Source organism: Procambarus clarkii, chromosome 26, assembly GCF_040958095.1.
Source record: "Procambarus clarkii isolate CNS0578487 chromosome 26, FALCON_Pclarkii_2.0, whole genome shotgun sequence".
In the NCBI taxonomy this organism is placed as follows: domain Eukaryota; kingdom Metazoa; phylum Arthropoda; class Malacostraca; order Decapoda; family Cambaridae; genus Procambarus; species Procambarus clarkii.
In genome coordinates, this window is record NC_091175.1 from 35,323,766 (window position 1) to 35,337,710 (window position 13,945).

A 13,945-nucleotide genomic window follows, 5' to 3' on the forward strand; every position below is an offset into this window, starting at 1 on the left:
CATAATTTTGCTATCGTTAGCAAACACTGAGAGGAATGAGTCTATACTCTCTGGCAGATCATTAACGTACATCAGAAACAAGATAGGGCCGAGTACAGAGCCCTGTGGGGCTCCACTGGTGTCATCCCACCAATCTAAGGTCTTATCCCACACAGTAACTCTCCGCATCCTGCTGTTTAGGTACTCCCTTATATCCACTGGAGCACCTTACCTGTGTGTTACCTGTGTGTTTGTGTGTGTATGCCAAAAGGGAGTCGCTTTAAAGCTGGTCTAGCAAAAAGAAAAGAAGAAGCAGAAACCACTAGCTGAAGCCAAAGCTGTTTGACCCATCCCGTGACGATACGAGTTTATAAACAGTCACCAGTGAACGTGGAACGATTCGGTGCCTTAAGTTTAGGTAATGGAGTGAACTGACGACTTTAATGTTCACACGTGACTTGGTCTTAGCAGCGTGGGTGGAGCCTTCGAACACCAGTCATTAAAGATATGGCGAGATACGTTGAATTGGTTCGTCCTGGATCGTGTGTGTATCAAGTTGAAACTCGGAAGGTCAGGTCGTGTGGGCGTCTGTTTATGGAATGAGCTGTGTGGGAGGTTCAGGGAGGGGGGGGGGTATGAGGGGAGAGAGGGAAGGGGGTGGTGGAGAGTGAGGGAGGGTAGGGGGGGAGAGGTGAAGGGAGGAGGGGTAGAAGCTTATGGAGAGGTAGATTATAGGGAGAAGTCATGATGAAGTATTGATTGTTGTCATGGTTGGTGTTTACTGGAGTCTCCCGTCCTGTGTCTGTCTGTCTCTCTCTCTCTCTCTCTCTCTCTCTCTCTCTCTCTCTCTCTCTCTCTCTCTCTCTCTCTCTCTCTCTCTCTCTCTCTCTCTCTGTCTCTCTGTCTCTCTGTCTCTCTGTCTCTCTCTCTCTCTCTCTCTCTCTCTCTCTCTCTCTCTCTCTCTCTCTCTCTCTCTCTCTCTCTGTCTCTCTGTCTCTCTCTCTCTCTCTCTCTCTCTCTCTCTCTCTCTCTCTGTCTCTCTGTCTCTCTGTCTCTCTGTCTCTCTCTCTCTCTCTCTCTCTCTCTCTCTCTCTCTCTCTCTCTCTCTCTCTCTGTCTCTCTGTCTCTCTGTCTCTCTCTCTCTCTCTCTCTCTCTCTCTCTCTCTCTCTCTCTCTCTCTCTCTCTCTCTCTCTCTCTCTCTCTCTCTCTCTCTCTCTCTCTCTTTCTCTCTCTCTCTCTCACCCACACACACATTAGAGTAGTAGACAAATGGAATGCATTAGGCAGTGATGTGGTGGAGGCTGACTCCATACACAGTTTCAAGTGTAGATATGATAGAGCCCAGTAGGCTCAGGAACCTGTACACCAGTTGATTGACGGTTGAGAGGCGGACCGAAAGAACAGAACTCAACCCCAGCAAGTACAACTAGGTGAATATACACACACACACACACAAGTTTGCAACAAGACTCGTCCCAGCGTTACGATGGATGGGATATGAAGAGCGCCTGAAGGAACTGAGACTGACGACACTAGAAAAAAGAAGGGAGAGGGGGGAGGTGATGGGAACAAATAAAATACTCAGGGGAATTGACAGAGTGGAAATAGACGAAATGTTTACACTGAATACCAACAGAACGAGGGGGACATGGTTGGAAGCTGGAAACTCAGATGAGTCACAGAGATGTTAGGATGTATTCTTTTAGCGTGAGAGTAATTGGGAAATGGAGTGCACTTAATTAAGGATTTGGAAATAGGACCGGAGTCATTGCTGTAAACAACTGATGGCTCAAAAAGGCGGGATCCAAGAGTCAATGCTCGATCCTGCAGGCACAAATAGGTGAGTATACACACACACACATACACAGTTTGTATCTTTGGGGGAGCTTGCCAGCACCCCCCCCCCCCACAACCCAGGCCCCCCTCACTCTCAGCTCCCCTCACAACCAAGGCGCCCCCCCCTCCTTCCCCCTCCCCATCCCAGACCCTCCATGATTACCTATTCCAGTACATTGATTATGACTATCTAATGCAATTACTAGAAACATACAAATTAAAGAAATTAATTCAGATTAAGAAGAACTAAGAAATGCCCAGAGACCTGAAAGCTGCAGTATTAAAAGTTATGACAAGTTTTGTAATAATAGGTATATGTATGGTCAGCACAGTAACCGGACCAGGCAATGTGATGTAGTCATTGCGCGAATTCGCCTTATCTTGAGAGGTTATCTTGAGATGATTTCGGGGCTTTAGTGTCCCCGCGGCCCGGTCCTCGACCAGGCCTCCACCCCCAGGAAGCAGCCCGTGACAGCTGACTAACTCCCAGGTACCTATTTACTGCTAGGTAACAGGGGCATTCAGGGTGAAAGAAACTTTGCCCATTTATTTCTGCCTCGTTCGGGAATCGAACCCGCGCCACAGAATTACGAGTCCTGTGCGCTATCCACCAGGCTACGAGGCCCCGAGGCCTTGGCTATAGACACATCTGGCAGGTTAGTGAGGTTGAGCCACTACCAGAATACTCAGATTGTAAACTCTGTGATAAACCTTTAATGCATTCACTAGAACACTATATTGTTGAATGTGAAGCCGTGGACAGAAAAGAGTCAGCTTCAAGGTGATGTACACGAACATACATGGGATTACAAGCAAGGCGAGTGAATTTAGGGAAAGAGCACAAGAAGTAAACCCAGATGTAATTGGAATCACGGAAACAAAACGCTCAGGATATCATAACAAATGCGGTGTTTCCCCAGGATTACACTGTAATAAGGAAAGAGAGGGAGGGTAGGGGAGGAGACGGAGTGGCCCTACTCATGAGAAAGGAATGGAGTTTCAAGGAGATGGTTATCCCGGGCTGTGAAGGCTTTAGAGACTACATAACAGGCACCATGACGATGGGAGGACCTAGAGTAGTAGTAGCAGTGATATATAACCCTCCACCAAATGACTGAAGACCCAGGCAAGAGTATGACAGAAACAACATGGCAGTTAATAACATAATTGAGAGAGCAGCCTCTGCTGCCAATAGAAGTAGATCCCACATGCTCTTCATGGGGGACTTCAATCATGGCTAGGATAGACTGGAAGAACAAGGAACCGCATGGAGGAGAGGATACATGGAGAGCCAAACTAGTGGAGTTGGCGACAAGAAACTTTCTATGCCAACATGTCAGGGAACCCACTAGGATGAGGGAAAACGATGAACCAGCGAGACTCGACCTAGTCTTCACTCTGAATGACTCCGACATAAGGGAAATTGACTTCGTGGCCCCAGTAGGAATTAGTGATCACAGTGTACTGACATTTGAGTATCTGGTCAAAGAAGGGCTAAAGTACTTGAGAAAGGGAACTGAACGCAAAAGACTAGCATTCCGTAAGGGAAATTACGAGGAGATAAGAAAATTCCTAACGGATATAACATGGGAATCAGAGCTCAGAGGAAAGACGGCCCAAGACATGATGGACTACATCACACAGAAGTGCAAGGAGGCAGCAGAAAAGTTTATCCTGGCCCAAAAGGTAAAAAATGAAATGCAGATGAGAAACCCATGGTTTAATCAGAGATCTAAGCTAGCTAAGCAACAAAGTAAAAGAGCATGGAGAAACTATAGAGATAACAGGACACATGAGAGCAGAGAAGGTTACCAGAGAGCCAGGAATGATTACGTCAGGGTAAGAAGAGAGGCAGAAGGGCAATATGAAAACGACATAGCAAGCAAGACTAAGACCCAACCCAAATTGCTGCACGTCCACATCAGGAGAAAGATAACAGTGAAGGAACAGGTAATGAAACTGAGGATAGGGGCATACAGATTCACTACAAACGATAAAGAAGTGTGCGAGGAATTCAATATGAAATTCCAGGAAGTCTTTACATTAGAGCAAGGAAAAGTTCCAGAGATAAGAGAAGGAATAATTAACCAGGCACCACTAGAGGAATTTGAGATTACCAGTGGAGATGTAAGGAAGCCTTTGCTAGAGTTGGATGTGACAAAGGCTATAGGCCCGGATTGCATATCACCATGGATACTAAAGGAAGGAGCAGAAGCACTGTGCCTGCTACTCTCCATGGTGTATAACAAATCACTGGTAACAGGTGAACTGTCAGAAATTTGGAAGGCAGCAAATGTAGTCCCGATATAGAAGAAGAAGGATAGACACGAGGCACTGAACTACAGGTCAGTGTCCCTACGTTGCATACCATCTATCTTGAGGTTATCTTGAGATGATTTCGGGGCTTTTTCTAGTGTCCCCGCGGCCCGGTCCTCGACCAGGCCTCCACCCCCAGGAAGCAGCCCGTGACAGCTGACTAACTCCCAGGTGCCTATTTACTGCTAGGTAACAGGGGCATTTAGGGTGAAAGAAACTTTGCCCATTTGTTTCTGCCTCGTGCGGGAATCGAACCCGCGCCACAGAATTACGAGTCCTGCGCGCTATCCACCAGGCTACGAGGCCCCCTCGTATGCAAGCTAATGGAGAAAATTGTGCAAAAAAAAAAAACTAGTCAAACATATGGAGCAAAGGAACTTTGTGTCACAACACCTACATGGTTTGAGGGATGGCAAGTCATGTCTCACAGGATTAATTGAATTCTACGATCAGGCAACAACAATCAGAGAAGAAAGAGAGGGGTGGGCAGACTGCATATTTTTGAATTGCCAGAAAACCTTTGACACAGTGCCACACCAGAGACTAGTGCGAAAGCTGGAGATGCAGGCAGGAGTGAAAGGGAAGGTACTCCATTGGATAAGGGAAACTAAATTCCTAAGAAACAGAAAACAGCGAGTCACTATGCAGGGTGAGGTCTCAGATTGGCGAGACGTCACCAGTGGGGTCCCACAGGGTTCAGTCCTAGGACCCATACTGTTTCTTATATATGTAAATGATCTTCCAAATGGTATAGAATCATTCCTTTCATTGTTTGCTGATGATGCAAAAATTATGAGGAGGATTAAGACAGAGGAAGACAGTATGAGACTACAAGATGACCTAGACAGACTGCATGAATGGTCCAACAAATGGCTACTAAAGTTCAACCCGAGTAAATGTAAGGTAATGAAACTAGGCAGTGGAAACAGGAGGCCAGACAAAGGATACAGAATGGGAGATGAAGTCCTTCATGAAACGGACAGAGAGAAGGATCTGGGAGTTTATATCACACCAACCCTGTCTCCTGAAGCCCACATAAAAGGAATAACATCTGCGGCGTATGCGAGGCTGGCTAACATCAGAACTGCCTTCAGGAACCTGTGCAAGGAATCATTCAGAACCTTGTATACCACATATATAAGACCAATCCTGGAGTATGCGGCCCCAGCATGGAGCCCGTACCTTGTCAAGCACAAGGCGAAGCTTGAAAAAGTTCAGAGATATGCCACTAGGCTAGTCCCAGAATTCAGAGGCGTGAGTTACGAGGAAAGGCTAAGGGAAATGCACCTCACGACACTGGAAGACAGAGGAGTAAGGGGAAATATGATCACCACCTACAAAATTCTCATGAATTGACAGGGTAGATAAAGAGAAACTGTTTAACATGGGTGGAACGCAAACAAGGGGACAAAGGTGGAAACTGAGTACCCACATGAGCCACAGGGACGTTAGAAAGGACTTTTTCAGTGTCAGAGTAGTTAACAGATGGAATGCATTAGGCAGTGATGTGGTGGAGGCTGACTCCATACACAGTTTTAAATGTAAATATGATAGAGCCCAGTAGGCTCAGGAACCTGTACACCTGTTGATTGACGGTTGAGAGGCGGGACCAAAGAGCCAGAGCTCAACCGACGCAACTACAATTAGGCGAGTACACACACACACACACACACACACACACACACACACACACACACACACACACACACACACACACACACACACACACACATCCTGCGCCACCAACCACCCACTTCACACCCTCTCCACTGATCGATCCCATTCTCAGACGATCACACACACACACACACACACACACACACACACACACACACACACACACACACACACACACACACACACACACACACACACCATCAGTAGCACCGTAACTACAGTACCGTGAGGCTACACGGTACAGGACCTACAGATACACCACCAGCGGCAGATCCTCAGAAATTTTGTATTATTATTATTATTTTCTACCACAGACGTGGCCACACATTTACAATGCTAACCAGCATATATACATTTTCTTCAGAGAGGTGTGTAGTGGTGAGAGACAGAGACGGTGACCTCCAGACACCTTAGTTGGCGGGGACTGGCCTGGCCAGACCCTGGGTGGGAGTGTTGGGTCTCAGCTCCTGGGCCAGCTGGGTCTTGGCTCCAGTGTTGTGTCTCAGCTCCTGGGCCAGATGGGTCTTGGGTCCGGTGTAGTGTCTCAGCTCCCGGGCCAGCTGGGTCTTGGGTCCGGTGTTGTGTCTCAGCTCCTGGGTCAGATGGGTCTTGGCTCCAGTGTTGTGTCTCAGCTCCCGGGCCAGATGGGTCTTGGGTCCGGTGTTGTGTCTCAGCTCCTGGGTCAGCTGGTTCTTGGGTCCGGTGTTGTGTCTCAGCTCCTGGGTCAGCTGGTTCTTGGGTCCGGTGTTGTGTCTCAGCTCCTGGGTTAGCTGGTTCTTGGCTAGAGGGTTGAGTCTCAGCTCCTGGGCCAGCTGGGTCTTGGCTCCAGTGTTGAGTCTCAGCTCCTGGGCCAGCTGGTTCTTGGGTCCGGTGTTGTGTCTCAGCTCGTGGGCATCTGGGTCTTGGCTCCAGTGTTGTGTCTCAGCTCCTGGGTTTGGTATTATTGTAACCGTTCATTTTGTTCTAGATTGGAACATGTGTTCCTAAGTGTTCCTCTCTCTCTCTCTCTCTCTCTCTCTCTCTCTCTCTCTCTCTCTCTTTCTCTCTCTCTCTCTCTCTTTCTCTCTCTCTCTCTCTCTCTCTCTCTCTCTCTCTCTCTCTCTCTCTCTCTCTCTCTCTCTCTCTCTCTCTCTCTCTCTCTCTCTCTCTCTCTTTGTCTTACCTGGCTCCCAGCCTCTACAGGTGGGGGAGGTACAGCACAGGTCTTTCACAGACTCCATGAAAAGCTCTTTTGAATAAGGTGAGTGAGCAAAGATGGCGCGGGTCTAGGAATCTTTCTTGTCCACTTCAGATAACAAAAACAAAACAAAAAAAATGTAAAGTAGAAAAAGACAAACAAAGGAGCCTCAGAAGGGTGAATAGCATGGATACAAAAAAATCACACAGGAGAGAAGACAATAATTAAAAAAGTGTGTTTGTTTTGTATTTAAGTAACCGATTTTTTTTGTTTAGCTTTGTTTCACCTTAAGAAGTTTAAGTGTTACAAACAATTATTAATAAAAGTGATAATGTATATTTTTTTAATAATAAAATTAACAGTAATGTCAATAATGATATGAATAAAAGTAATAGTAATAGAGAACATGGATAACGATGCTGCTGGATAACGTAACGATAATTAACTACTGCTATCTTGGGGCAGCAGTGGTGCCTAGAGCTTGGCCCTTTTACCTGGGGGCACGTGTGTGTGTGTGTGTGTGTGTGTGTGTGTGTGTGTGTGTGTGTGTGTGTGTGTGTGTGTGTGTGTGTGTGTGTGTGTGTATTCACCTAGTTGTTTTTGCGTGGGTTGAGCTTTGCTCTTTCGGCCCGCCTCTCAACTGTCAATCAACTGTTTACTAACTACTATTTTTTTCCACACCGCACACACATACACCCCCCAGGAAGCAGCCCGTGACAGCTGACTAACTCCCAGGTATCTATTTACTGCTAGGAAACAGGGGCATTCAGGGTGAAAGAAACTTTACCTATTTATTTCTACCTGGTGCGGGAATCGAACCCGCGCCACAGAATTACGAGTCCTGCGCGCTATCCACCAAGCTACCAGGCCCCCTGTGTGTGTGTGTGTGTGTGTGGGTGGGTTTGTTTACTGGTACATCACCTCCCTCACCTGAGTAAACAATGTTATCGTTTGCGGTTATCTAGGTGAGTTTAGGCAAGGTCTAGTCGGACGTGAAGGGGAAAGGTTACAAAACAGCCGTAAACATACTTTCTAAAGCTCAGCACTTCAACCCAGCCTATTGCAGAATATATATTTCAACTTGATCATAGAAGGGAGAAAGAATAATACCACCAGCAACAATTAACAGATTTCATTAATTGAGAATTAATAAATACCATTCAAGGGTCATTTCTCTTACTTTAACCATTTCCAGCAAGATCTCAATTCCAATATACAGAAACAATGGGGGTCAAGCCCACACAATGAATCACTGGTCAACTAATCACTATGAGAACATAACGAAACAATCATCATGATAAAACAATTAACTATACAAAAATAACAGTTAAGACAAGGTAAATTAATTTAATATATATATATATATCTTGGCCCTTTAGTTCACTAATAGCCTCATTGAATAACTTTATAATAAATCGTACAAGTAGAGATGTTTGTAAATAATAACCAAAATATATCTTTGACAATACTGGTAAGATTTGATATTGGTCTGTCATTGTTTATCTCAGCTCTCTCGCCTTCTTTAAGAACTGGAATTCATAATTCCTCTATGGTAAGAATAATTCTCCATGGAGGTGAAACATGTGTCACTTGTGGTTCATGTTATCATGATGCCTCACAACCTTATGGGTTGACAGGAGGTAACTCCCTGGACGGTGGTACTCTCTACCGTTACTGTTGACTAAAGTAACAGGAGGCTACTCCCTGGAAGGTGGTACTTAGAACGTTACTGTTGACTGGAGTAACAGGAGGCTACTCCCTGGAAGGTGGTACTCTCTACCGTTACTGTTGACTAAAGTAACAGGAGGCTACTCCCTGGAAGGTGGTACTTAGAACGTTACTGTTGACTAAAGTAACAGGAGGCTACTCCCTGGAAGGTGGTACTTAGAACGTTACTGTTGACTGGAGTAACAGGAGGCTACTCCCTGGAAGGTGGTACTCTCTACCGTTACTGTTGACTGGAGTAACAGGAGGCTACTCCCTGAAATGGAGTACTCTCTACCGTTACTGTTGACTGAAGTAAACAGGAAGCTGATCCCTGGAAGCAAGGCAATTGTGGAACTCCAAATGTGTGTGTTTATGAAGAGAGAGAGAGAGAGAGAGAGAGAGAGAGAGAGAGAGAGAGAGAGAGAGAGAGAGAGAAACAGAGCGAAAAACTTATTTTAACACCGTTCAAGTCTTTATCTATTGTTATCGGGACTTGTACTGGTGGACAGCTTGTCTGAGAGTCAAGCTGGTCGTGAAGTCACTGAAATTAAGTTGACAAAGTTGCTTCAGAGTTTTTGTATTCAAGTTAACAAACTTTGACTTGATAAGCGGAACTTTTTTCTGGTCTCTGGTTGATCTAAGTCTACGCTTTGTATTGTGCTTTCTTAATGCTGCCTTCTTGAGCGTTTAGTTAAAAGAATGAATTCTTTTTCTGTTTATTCTTGTTTATTCTTATCTGTTCCTTCATTCCTTCCATCATATCCCCGCTTCTTGTCCTCATATCCCCGCTTCTTGTCCTCATATCCCAGTTCCTTGTCCTCATATCCCAGCTCCTTGTCCTCATATCCCAGCTCCTTGTCCTCATATCCCAGCTCCTTGTCTTCATATCCCAGCTCCTTGTCCTCATATCCCAGCTCCTTGTCCTCATATCCCAGCTCCTTGTCCTCATATCACAGCTCCTTGTCCTCATATCCCAGCTCCATGTCCTCATATCCCAGCTCCTTGTCCTCATATCACAGCTCCTTGTCCTCATATCCCAGCTCCTTGTCCTCATACCCAGCTCCTTGTCCTCATATCCCAGCTCCTTGTCCTCATATCCCAGCTCCTTGTCCTCATATCCCAGCTCCTTGTCCTCATACCCAGCTCCTTGTCCTCATATCTCAGCTCCTTGTCCTCATATCCCAGCTCCTTGTCCTCATATCCCAGGGATACTACTGGGTGTGAAAGAGAGGTGTACTGGTAGACACAGTTCACTCTCCCTGTTCATCCCAGGTTTATCTCTACTCGCTCTCTCTTCCACTCGTTCTCCTGTTACACTTCAGCCCGCATCCGCCGTCTCTCCTTCCCTCTTTACCTTCCCTCTCCTCTCCCCTGTTCCGTAGCCTCTCCCTCGCTCCCATTTACTCTCTCTCTCTCTCCTCAAGTTTCTTTTCTCTGCATATCTTACTCATTTGCGCTTCCTGGCTCCATTAATATCATCTCCTACTTTCTCTCTCATTTTAAGAAGCAAGTAGTGTGTTGTGAAGACTAATAATAACTGACAGCAATGGTAAGACACTCGCTCCGCCAGCGATTTGGCCTGGGTTCGTATCCTGGTCGGGGAGGATTGACTGGGCGCCAGTTGTTAACTAGACGCCTCAGTTCACCCGGCAGTGAATGGGTACCTGGTTGTTAAACGATTTGGTGGTTTGTAGTCCAGGGAAAATAAGAATAAGGAAATGCCCAAAATGTTATGCATGCTAGTGGCTTTACAAGAATGTAAGAACTCTTGTAAGACCGCCTCTTGTAAGAGGGGCCTCGTAGCCTGGTGGATAGCGCGCAGGACTCGTAATTCTGTGTCGCGGGTTCGATTCCCGCACGAGGCAGAAACAAATGGGCAAAGTTTCTTTCACCCTGAATGCCCCTGTTACCTAGCAGTAAATAGGTACCTGGGTGTTAGTCAGCTGTCACGGGCTGCTTCCTGGGGGTGGAGGCCTGGTCAAGGACCGGGCCGCGGGGACACTAAAACTCCGAGATCAACTCAAGATAACCTCAAGATAGCCAGGAGCACATTGCAACTGATGTACACGGTGCCTACTCGTCTATCAGTGACCGTACAAAAAGTGGTGATAATCTTGGACATAGCTTTTCATCAAATCACCTCATTTTTATGGGGGCCACGTGAGCAACACAAATGCGAACAAGCTTGAATGGTCCTCAAGCATATATGCGAATGAAAACTCCACAGCCTCGGCTATCACCACTTTTTTGTAGTCACTGATGGTCGAGTGGTTTAAGGCACCGTGTATACCAGTTGCTAAACTCCTGGTGGTCCGAGTTCGAGTCACTTCTGGGGTGTGGAATTTTCATTCACATATATGTTGGGGATCATTTAAGCTTATATAATTGATATATAATTGTGTGTGTGTGTATTGTGACGTGTTTCAGTAGTACAGATTATACCGGGCAGACGTATAATTGCTCTCATTCACATAAAAACGTAAACAAAAAAAATGCTGCGTTTGCCATTGCAATGTGAAAAACATAGGATTAAACAATTAAACACTTTACTGTAAATTTAAACATAACAAAATAATTGTTGAAATATTACTTGGCACATACACTATAAGAACAATCAAAGGAATACATTACTCGAAAAAACAATAATGGTGACTATACTATATTTACATTAATCCGCCTCGACCCTCGTCACAGGACGAAGCAGGAAGCAAGTGGCGAGGGAAGAGGAGTCTTGAGGTATTCCCAGGAGCGTCATAGTGACTGAATTTCAAGGTCCTCAAGAATTTCAATCAAGGTGTTTATATACACCTGCGGGAGCGTCACGTCTGGTGGCAAGGTGCAGAGTTAACGAGAAGCCGGCAAGATGACGAGCAGTTACTGGGTGGTGAACAGGTCATCGGCGGACACACCTGGCCTGGGCTCCCGGGGCTCGGTAAGGTGAGCCGGGTGGAGGGTATCCAGATGTCTGTCTGGGGCGGCTGTCGTAGGGGTGTACTGTGGCATGAAGGTGTTGAGGGTGGTAGAAAAAGGCAGCTTTTCATGGATGTGTAGGGGGATTATGTGACAGCTCCTCCCCAAAACCTCCTCCTGAGACGCTGATGCTGGTAGCAGGTTGGATGTGAGAGGTTCCATTTCCTGGACACGAGAGCATCTGCGACTATATTGTCCGAGCCTTTGATGTAAAAGATGTTGAGAGGGTAGATCTGCGGGTACAAGGATCAGCGATGTAAGCGTTGGTTGGAGAACTGGGTTTGTCGCAGGAACCGAAGAGGATTATGATCACAGTAGATGGTGTTGGGTTGGTGTTCCTGAAAATAGGTTTCATAATGTTGCAAGCACAGTACGACGGTGAGTAGCTCCTCGATAGTGCTATGATTACGGTGGTGAGGTTTCAGCTTGTAGCTGTAGTAGCTGACTGGCAAGACTTCTCCCTCTCGCTGTTGCTTCAAGGCACTCACAATGCCGGTGCTGCTGGCATCAACAGTAAGGATGAAGGGTCGCTTCACATCTGGCAAGGCGAGAATGGGATTAGTACAAAGAAACATTTTCAGTTGTTCAAAACCAATGGATAAGGAGATGGTCCAAATGTACTTCCTTTTAGAGCTGGTAAGGTTGATTAGAGGTCTGGCAACGGTACTAAAGTTTCATCAGAATCGACGATAGTATGAAGCTTGGCCTAAGATACGCATGAATTGTTTACGTGAAGTAGGCTGTGGATAGTGTTGGATAGCTTGCAGGTGAACGTCAAGACGTGCTATACTTCCACTGCCTATGATATGACCAAGATAGCGCACTTTATCTTTGGCAAACATGGACTTGCCCTAATTAATGATGAAACCAGCCTGGAGAAGTTTGTAGAACAGACGTTGTAACTGCTGTAGACGATCCTCCCACGAGTTGGTCTCTACAACGATGTCATCCAATTAGGCATGGGTATCGTCATGGTCTTGGATGACGATGGTGACAGCTCGCTGGAAGGTAGCGGGGCATTGCAGAGTCCGAAAAGCAGTCGCTCATATCTAAAGAGGCCAAAAGGAGTGGTGAAAGCAGAGACGTCCTTAGCACGCTCTGTAACACTGATCTGGTAATAGCCCTTTAAGAGGTCTATTTGAGACAAGAATTTACCGATGGTATCTACGATGTCGTCGGTGGGAGGCGAGGAGTAAGATTCCTTAACTGTGACAGAGTTTACCTTGTGGTAATCAGTGCACAGCTTACCTTGCCGTGTGGTTTGAGCACCAAGATACACGGTGTGGTTCACGAGGACTCACAAGGTGTGGTCCATGGGGATCTCACAAAGTGTGGTCCATGGGGGACTCACAAAGTGTGGTCCATGGGGGACTCACAAAGTGTGGTCCATGGGGGACTCACAAAGTGTGGTCCATGGGGGACTCACAAAGTGTGGTCCATGGGGGACTCACAAAGTGTGGTCCATGGGGGACTCACAAAATGTGGTCCATGGGGGACTCACAAGGTGAGATCCATGGGGGACTCACAAGGTGAGGTCCATGGGGACTCACAAGGTGAGATCCATGGGGGACTCACAAGGTGTGGTCCATGGGGACTCACAAGGTGTGGTCCATGGGGGACTCACAAGGTGAGGTCCATGGGGACTCACAAGGTGAGGTCCACTGGGACCACTCTGATCCTGGTCTCAGTGTGTCATGCGCATTATAGCAGTGAAACCATTACAACACTGTAAGGCCATGGGAGCCGTGATGAGGATTCGAACCAATGCGCTGGGTGTTCCCAGACACACGATTTAGCTCCTCTGGATTTTCTTATCGGTATATCATGTTAGTGTTATTTCTCTAAGTCCGTTAATTATTCATGTACCCGGCTGGCTGTCTGGGAACTGTTAGAAAGGCCGAGCCCAGGAGCTAAACATCGGTTCTCTTCCTCTACCCCCTCAACTCCTCTGAGACGCTCTCTCTCTCTCTCTCTCTCTCTCTCTCTCTCTCTCTCTCTCTCTCTCTCTCTCTCTCTCTCTCTCTCTCTCTCTCTCTCTCTCTCTCTCTCTCTCTCTCTCTTTCTCTCTCACCCGCCCCCATCTAATATCCTTTCCTGACTCCCACTCACCTTCCCTCCGTCTCTACCCCTCACTCCACCCTCACCCTCCCTCACCCTCATCCTCTCCCTCACCCTCTCCCTCACCCTCACCCTCTCCAACTCTAATCAATCGCGTGTTCCAAGCCACCGCTGAATCCAGCACAACTTGCTGAAATTTGTAACTTGTCCATTGAAGTACAGCA